This window comes from Crinia signifera, chromosome 8 (assembly GCF_055691185.1).
Source record: "Crinia signifera chromosome 8, ASM5569118v1, whole genome shotgun sequence".
NCBI classification, from domain to species: Eukaryota; Metazoa; Chordata; class Amphibia; order Anura; family Myobatrachidae; genus Crinia; species Crinia signifera.
Genome location: NC_139224.1, coordinates 61,114,017 through 61,123,397, shown reverse-complemented (window position 1 = coordinate 61,123,397; position 9,381 = coordinate 61,114,017).

The window sequence follows — 9,381 nt, the reverse complement described above, 5'->3', positions numbered from 1 at the left end:
ACAGGAAGTTGCCCTGCTAGCAAATTAGCACTAGCAGAGGCAACATGGGAAGCAGGGACATGTCCCTGCACCTTTCACACCAGCCAGTAACCCTGGAAGGACCCGGGAGCAACCCTGCTACCTAGCAGGGTTGTATTGCCGGCAAACTAACCCGGGAATTTGTCCCTGGAACCTTTCACACCAGAGCTAGTCCCGGGTTGTTCCCGGACCCAACCCGGGAATTTAAGCTGGTGTGAAAGGGGTATTACATTCATACCCTTTTCACACTTGGAAGCCTGGTCGCAAGCCGTGTTCTAAGTTCCGGGTGCGACCCGGCTTGTAAGTGCTTTTACACTGGCCACCCGACCTGGAGTGAAGTCGGGCGGGTGGCGTCATCTGGAGGCTTGGCCTGGGCGGCGCATTTTCACTGCAGTGAACGGGATCTGGGTCACGCTGACATGGAATACCCGTTCACACTCACCGCATCGATTGCAGAATCTACCCAGGTCAGGACCTGGGTAGAAATCCCGGAATCCCATCGATGCGGTGACAAGACCCTTTCACACAGAGCTAAATTCCGGGTTGATGCTCGTTCTTGTGCAAAAAGCCGGGATATTTTTGCAAGTGTGAAAGGGGTATTAGAGGCAGTAAAAGGTTATTACTTGTTAACGAAATGCACTTTTGTACAACTAATGAGCAGTAGTGTTGCGATGCGCTGTATAAAAAAAATGCGTTACGTGTGTGCTTTCTAGCAAACAGTCCGTGAACAATCGCCGGCACCGAAGCACCGGGTGTAGCACATGCGCTGTAGACACTCAAAATTCCAAAGGTCGACTTTAACAAAAGGACAACTCGGCAATGGTCGACACATTGATACGATTTTGTTAACTTATTTTTGTCCTGTTTCATGCTTTACCATCCATGTGGACTGTGATTGGGAGTAACAAAAAGCATGGTGATCCACGGGAGCAATTTAAGGATATGCAGTACACTAATTGGGGGTACACATGCTCATGTGTGGAGATTGACACAAAAAACGCAGGAAAAACTCATGTCAACCGTTTCAATGTTGACCTTGTGCATGTCGACCTTTTGCCAATGCCTAAATTGTGTATGTTTTTAGTTTTGTCGTCTATTGATTGTTGTCCTAGGCTGGGGTTCATTTACTAAAGCTCATAAAACCAGCACGATGCTGCTCGTGAGTGGGTCGTCACAGGAACGTATGACCTGCTCACGAGCTGACGGAGCCGCCGACCCACACAGAAAATGCACCTGATGCGATCGCAATCCGATCGCAACCCGCACCCACTTCAATGGTCGTTTCTCAGATCCTACCTGCTGCAGGTAGGATCTCAGAAAAGACCTAACGACCCATGGGGCCGTGCATCGGATCGGGATCGCATCAAAACGGCAGAGAAATGGCCCAAAACATACAATCGGTCGTGTATCTAAATTGACTCATTTTGGGCCAAATCCTCCTGGTGTGTACACCACATAAGGGGCCCTTTAATGTTGCCCATAGCAACCAATCTGAATCTGTAGGTAGGAGGGTCTCACACACACACACTCACACACACGGTTATGGTGGGGATGCAGTTAAAATCCCGGCGGTCGGGATCCCGGCGTTCAGAATCCCGACGCCGGAATCCCGACCGCCGGAATCCCGACACATTCTCCCTCCTGGGGTGTCCACGACACCCCTGGAGGGAGAATGAATTAGTGTGCCGAGTGGCGAGCGCAGCGAGCCCGCAAGGGGGGGCGATCCACGTCCCCCCCTTGTCGGCATTTCGGCTGTCGGGATTCCGGCGTCGGGATTCTGAACGCCGGGATCCCGACCGCCGGGATTCAATACTGAATCCTTATGGTGGGTACAATGTCACAGTGGGGAGGGAAGTAGTTTTTACCCATGCCTGCTGGAGGGTCTCGCTCCCCCCTCTCCCAGTTGATGAGTGTATATAAGTAGCTGTAAGGGTGTGTATTTGTATGACCCCCACTTTAGGTGTGACCTTTAGCGTGTTGTGTTGTCCCCCAGAGCTGGCCATTGGGAGAACTACATCTCCCAGCAGCTCTTGTGACTCAACTGGAGAGGAATAATTTTCAGCTCTGAAAAACCTGCAACCACTTTTTGCTTTAATTGCATACCCTTGAAAATCAGAATTCTTTTTAACCTTGCTCCCAACTGAATTCTATCCCCTTCCCGACATTTGACGTACATTTACGTCATGGCCGGGATGTACTTCCCGACACATGGCGTAAATGTACGTCATGGCTTTAAACTGTCACCGCGTCTATAGACGCGGTGACAGTTTAAACATGTCTGCTGTCCCTGACAGCAGACATGTCCCTGCATGCCCAGGGGGGGCTGCGATGCCGCCCCCCGTCGGCGATCGCTGTGATTGGCTGTTCAGTGTGAACAGCCAATTACAGCGTTTTCTGTGTCACCGGCGAATAACGTTCGCCGGTGACACAGGGATCGGTGGTGATTGGTGCTGTAAAGTACAGCACCAATCACCACGGGGTGTAAGGGTGACACTGGTGTCACCCCACCTCACTTCACCCGCCCCCAAAGGCCGTGATTGGTTCGTCGGACCGACGAACCAATCACAGCCATGGAGGGTGATTTAAACTAACGGTGACTGCACTGCAGACGCCATTCCGGTCTGGAATTGCGTGCAGTGCGGTCACCGTGCCTATCTGCCGCGATATACTGACCTGATCCTTGCAAACACTTACCTGATCACTGCTTGTAGCGTTCCTGGATCTTGTCAGGGCCGTCTTTTCGTATGGGCTTAATGGGCACTTGCCCAGGGGCCCTAGGTGTATAAGGGCCCTTTTCTGATAGCTGAGGATCCCCTTTTTCCAGGGATACCAGAATTTTGAAAATCGGCCCTGGGGAACTGGAGATATCCAACTTCAAAGCAGCAGTCCACATTAACTTCTGCTAATTACTCATTTACTTCCCAGTATTTCTCAGGTTCTCTCTGACTTGGTTTTTCTGAGAGTATAGTCCAAAAGCTGGGACTCTCCTCTTTCTGTCAACACTAGCGGCTTGTCTCTATCTTTTATCAGAACCAGAGATATCAGCCTTCCAGCAGCCGGTCCCTGCTCCAGCTTCAAACGTCTGGTGTACAGTTTTATATTTTTGTCAATGGATTGCTCTGGCTCCTGATCTCTGATCCCCAAGTCCCCAGCACCTCCTGAAAGGTGGGACTCTAGGTTTTTATACTATTGAAGGCTAAGAAATCTATTTACAGATAATTGCCAATATCTGCAGTCAAACAAGCTGCCTTTCCACCGGAAAATGACAAATATTAAGCCCACTCCATTATCCAACCCTCCTCTGCATATAAAACACCTCCTACCTCCCTGGAAGTCATTTACAAGGGACCCTTTATTCAGCTCAGTGCCCCTTCCACACGTTAGTGTTCACCCTCCCACCACCTGTGCAGTAAAGGAGTAATTAGCAGAAGTTACTGCTCCAGGTCCTACATGTTGAATGGAATATAGAGCACCCCCTGCCACCTGTGGGACATCAAAGCTGCTGCTAATAGCACCCCCCACCCCTAGGAGGGGAGAATGGGTAAGGGCCCCAGTGCATTGCTTTACCCAGGGGCCCACACTGCTGTTAAGATGGCCCTGATGGTGCCCCCCTGTCATTTTCTCCTGGATCCGCCCCTGTATGAACATATACATATATATACACACACATACAGTACAGCGGCACTCACAAGGTTGTGTAGGGAGGGGCCCCGCTGGACTGCTTTGCCCGGGGGCCCATAATGCTGTTAAGATGGCCCTGGATCTTGTTACTTCTTGTGACTTCCTGTGTTGTGCTGTGCTGTGTTGTGCTGCTGCAGTGTGTTCGAGTTATAGATAGAGAGATAGAGAGAGAGAGATAGAGAGGGCTAGTGACAGAGAGTGCTATATTTTGTGCTGCTGCAGTGTGATAGAGTTATAGATAGAGAGATAGAGAGAGATAGAGAGATAGTGACAGATTGTGCTATATATTTTTTATATATATACAGCTGTACTGCGTGTGCAACTGACTGCTGCCCCCCCCCCCCCCTTTTGTGCTGATCAGTATAAATTAACTGATCAGCAACTTTTTGGGGGCGCAGGTTTTTTTTTATATATATACCTGTCAGTGCTGCTGCTGCAGTGTCATAGAGTGATAGATAGTGAGAGATAGAGAGATAGAGAGAGATAGTGATAGAAAGTGCTATATTTTGTGTCTGCTGCCCCCCTTTTGTGCACCCCCAGCAACTTTTTGGGGGTGCAGGGGTTATTTTTTATATAAAGAAAGAAAAAAGATAGATGTGCGCTCTGTCTATTTCACCACTTTAGTACGTTAGTAATCATACATTGGTACATAAAAAGTTTTTTATTACAAATTTCATCACAGGGATAGTATGTCAGTAAAAAGGTTTGTACAGAGTTTGATTCACTTTTCAAATTTAGATCACAGTTTTGTTCAGACAAGTAACATCAGATCCGACTCCATGATGTGTGCGGCTTCTTAAAATGGGTTCTCGCATTTTAAGAAGCCGCACACATCATGGAGTCGGATCTGATGTTACTTGTCTGAACAAAACTGTGATCTAAATTTGAAAAGTGAATCAAACTCTGTACAAACCTTTTTACTGACATACTATTCCTGTGATGAAATTTGTAATAAAAAACTTTTTATGTACCAATGTATGATTACTAACGTACTAAAGTGGTGAAATAGACAGAGCGCACATCTATCTTTTTTCTTTCTATTTGTCCCACCTGGTACCTATATTAACAGCTAGGTACGGTAGAAGTGCTGCTCACTAACCAGCGCAGAAAAAGGACCACACTCCCCCCCACTTTCGTTATTTTTTATATATATAACTGTCAGTGCTGCTGCTGCAGTGTCATATAGTGATAGATAGAGAGAGATAGAGAGAGATAGTGACAGAGAGTGATAGAGAATGCTATATTTTGTGTCTGCTGCCCCCCTTTTGTGCACCCCCAGCAACTTTTTGGGAGTGCAGGGGTTATTTTTTATATATATAACTGTCAGTGCTGCTGCTGCAGTGTCATAGAGTGATAGATAGTGAGAGATAGAGATAGATAGAGAGAGATAGTGACAGAGAGTGATAGAGAGTGCTATATTTTGTGTCTGCTGCCCCCCCCCTTTTGTGCTGATCCCTATATCTAAGGTGATCAGCAACTTTTTGGGGGTGCAGAGGTTTTTTTTTTTATATATACCTGCCAGTTGCACTGTCAGTTGCACCAAAGGTTGTGCACCTGCTGCCCCTCACTGGTAATCAGTGTCGCATCACTGATCACCTTTTTTTTTTTTTTTTGAGGGTGCTGTGGGGTCTTTTTTTAATTTTTTTGGATCAAATTCCTGTTGCCTTTGAGCACTGTTCAGTGACGGACGTTACTGACCAACATCTGTGCTCAATTTTTGGCGCAGGACCTTTTTTTTTTTCTGCACTACATACACACTACACACTACATACTACATTGAAATAAAGTTTGTACCCCCCCTACACTATACACGTGTTGAAACATTTCACTACCAGAAACACAAAAATAAAAATGGCATCCCAAATGTCATCCCAAATGTCATCCCAAATGTCATCCCAGTCATCCAGAAGAATGTATTCAGCGGAGGAGGCATATGCCATGCTTGCCTCTGACTCTGACACAGCCAGTGAGGCAAGCGGGGAATTTGAAGGATTCATCTTAAGCTCCTCTTCCTCCTCTAGTGATGAGGGACCCCCTCAAAGACGCCCCCGTAGAGCAGCTGAGACCCCCCCCCAATAATTGATCTCGTATGGACCCCACCACCAGACAATTTTGAGCCCCAGGTTCCTGAGTTTTTGGCCATCCCAGGAATCCAATTTGATTCCACAGGTCTCAGAGAAATTGACTTTTTCAAATTATTTTTCTCTGATGATTTTATAAATTTAATGGTGGACCAAACTAATTTATATGCCCAGCAGTTTATTGCTCAAAACCCCACGTCATCATTTGCTAGGTGGACCCCTGTAGATGCAGTAGAGATGATGACGTTTTGGGGTCTGGTGTTTCATATGGGCATAGTAAAAAAGCCAGAAATTAGGCAATATTGGAGTACAGATGTTCTGTACAGCACCCCACTTTACCGTATGGCCATGACCCGGACTCGTTTTGAGTTAATCCTTAAATTTTTGCATTACAACGATAATGCACAGTGCCCACCCAGAGATGATCCCACCTTTGACCGGCTATTCAAAGTCAGGCCGGTCATTGATCACTTCAGTGCCAAATTTGAAGAGATGTACATCCCAGATAAATTCATTTGCATAGACGAGTCCCTAATACATTTTAAAGGAAGGGTTAAATTCCGCCAGTACCTTCCCAGTAAGAGGGCAAGGTATGGCATAAAAATGTATAAGCTGTGTGAAAGCACCTCAGGGTACACTCACAGGTTTAGGGTATATGAAGGGAAGGATTCAAGAATTGAACCGCCAGAATGCCCCCCCTCCCTCGTAGGTGTTAGTGGAAAAATTGTCTGGGATTTAGTGCACCCCTTCCTGGATAAAGGTTATCACCTCTATGTGGATAACTTTTACACCAGCATCCCCCTGTTTAAGGCCCTTGGTTCAAGAGGTACAGCAGCTTGCGGTACTGTGCGCAAGAACCAAAGAGGCCTCCCAAAAACGCACATTGCCCAAGTAATGAGAAGGGGTGAAAGCAGGGGAATATGCACCGAAAATATGTTGTTGGTCAAATATAAGGACAAGAGGGATGTCCTTATACTGACAACAATTCACGGAGACAGTACCACCTCCGTCCCTGTACGAGGTACCAGTACCCACACCTCAAAACCTAATTGTATCCTGGATTACAATAGGTACATGGGCGGAGTGGATCTTTCAGATCAGGTACTGAAGCCGGTCAGTGCCCTGCGGAAAACAAAAATCTGGTACAAGAAGCTGGCCGTGTATATCATCCAGATGGCACTGTATAACGCTTACGTGCTATTCCGTTCTAACAGCCAGAGGGGGACATTTATGCACTTTCAAGGGGAAGTCATAAAGGGCCTAATATTTGGGAACCAGCAGGCAGAGGGCCCCAGTACTTCTAGTACTGGCCCCCGTATTGTACCAGGGCAGCATTTTCCTGATGAAATCCCCTCCACTGGAAAAAAGGGCAGGACACAAAAAAGGTGCAAAGTTTGCTATAAAAAGGGAATAAGAAAGCAAACTATTTTCCAGTGTGACACTTGCCCCGACAAACCCGGCCTATGTATAAAGGAGTGTTTTAAAATATACCACACATCTATGGATTATTAGGTTCATAATTTCACCGTGCTTCGGGGGTCTTGCTAATGCCACATAGCACCCACCATTCATTCCACCAGAATCTGAGCCGCAAAATCCAAAAATCACTCCTTCCCTTCTGAGTCCTGCCATGCACCCAACTGGTATTTTTTGGTCACATGTGAGGCATTGCCGTACTCGGGAGAAATTGGGGCACAGATTTTGGGGTGCTTTTTCTCCTTCATACCTTCTGAAAATGAAAAATTTTGAGCCAGAACTGCATTTTTGTGTAAAAAAATTTAATTTTTCATTTTCACAGCCCAGTTGTATCAAAATTGGTGAAACCCCTGGGGGTTTGAAATGTACACTATACCCCTAGATGAATTCCCTGAGGGGTGTAGTTTGCAAAATGGGGTCACTTGTGGGGGGGTTCCACTGTATTGGTTCTTTGGGGGTCTTGCTAATGCGACATAGCACCCACCAACATTCCACCAGAATCTGTGCTGCAAAATCCACATATCACTCCTTCCCTTCTGAGTCCTGCCATTTTTTGGTCACACATGAGGCATTGCCGTACTCGGGAGAAATTGGGGCACAGATTTTGGGGTGCTTTGTCTCCTTCATTCCTTGTGAAAATGAAAAATTTTGAGCCAGAACTGCATTTTTGTGTAAAAAATTTAATTTTTCATTTTCACTGCCCAGTTGTACCACAATTGGTGAAACCCCTGGGGGTTTGAAATGTACATTATACCCCTAGATGAATTCCCAGAGGGGTGTAGTTTGCAAAATGGGGTCACTTGTGGGGGGGCTTCCACTGTATTGGTGCTTCGGGGGTCTTGCTAATGCGACATAGCACCCACCAAAATTCCACCAGAATCTGAGCTGCAAAATCCAAAAATCACTCCTTCCCTTCTGAGTCCTGCCATGCACCCAACTGGTATTTTTTGGTCACATGTGAGGCATTGCCGTACTCGGGAGAAATTGGGGCACAGATTTTGGGGTGCTTTTTCTCCTTCATACCTTATGAAAATGAAAAATTTTGAGCCAGAACTGCATTTTTGTGTAAAAAAATGTAATTTTTCATTTGCACAGCCCAGTTGTATCAAAATTGGTGAAACCCCTGGGGGTTTGAAATGTACACTATACCCCTAGATGAATTCCCTGAGGGGTGTAGTTTGCAAAATGGGGTCACTTGTGGGGGGGTTCCACTGTATTGGTGCTTCGGGGGTCTTGCTAATGCGACATAGCACCCACCAAAATTCCACCAGAATCTGAGCTGCAAAATCCAAAAATCACTCCTTCCCTTCTGAGTCCTGCCATGCACCCAACTGGTATTTTTTGGTCACATGTGAGGCATTGCCATACTCGGGAGAAATTGGGGCACAGATTTTGGGGTGCTTTGTCTCCTTCATTCCTTGTGAAAATGAAAAATTTTGAGCCAGAACTGCATTTTTGTGTAAAAAAATGTAATTTTTCATTTGCACAGCCCAGTTGTATCAAAATTGGTGAAACCCCTGGGGGTTTGAAATGTACATTATACCCCTAGATGAATTCCCAGAGGGGTGTAGTTTGCAAAATGGGGTCACTTGTGGGGGGCTTCCACTGTATTGGTGCTTCGGGGGTCTTGCTAATGCGACATAGCACCCACCAAAATTCCACCAGAATCTGAGCTGCAAAATCCAAAAATCACTCCTTCCCTTCTGAGTCCTGCCATGCACCCAACTGGTATTTTTGGTCACATGTGAGGCATTGCCATACTCGGGAGAAATTGGGGCACAGATTTTGGGGTGCTTTGTCTCCTTCATTCCTTGTGAAAATGAAAAATTTTGAGCCAGAACTGCATTTTTGTGTAAAAAATGTAATTTTTCATTTGCACAGCCCAGTTGTATCAAAATTGGTGAAACCCCTGGGGGTTTGAAATGTACACTATACCCCTAGATGAATTCCCTGAGGGGTGTAGTTTGCAAAATGGGGTCACTTGTGGGGGGGTTCCACTGTATTGGTGCTTCGGGGGTCTTGCTAATGCAACATAGCACCCACCAACATTCCACCAGAATCTGAGCTGCAAAATCCAAAAATCACTCCTTCCCTTCTGAGTCCTGCCATGCACCCAAATGGTATT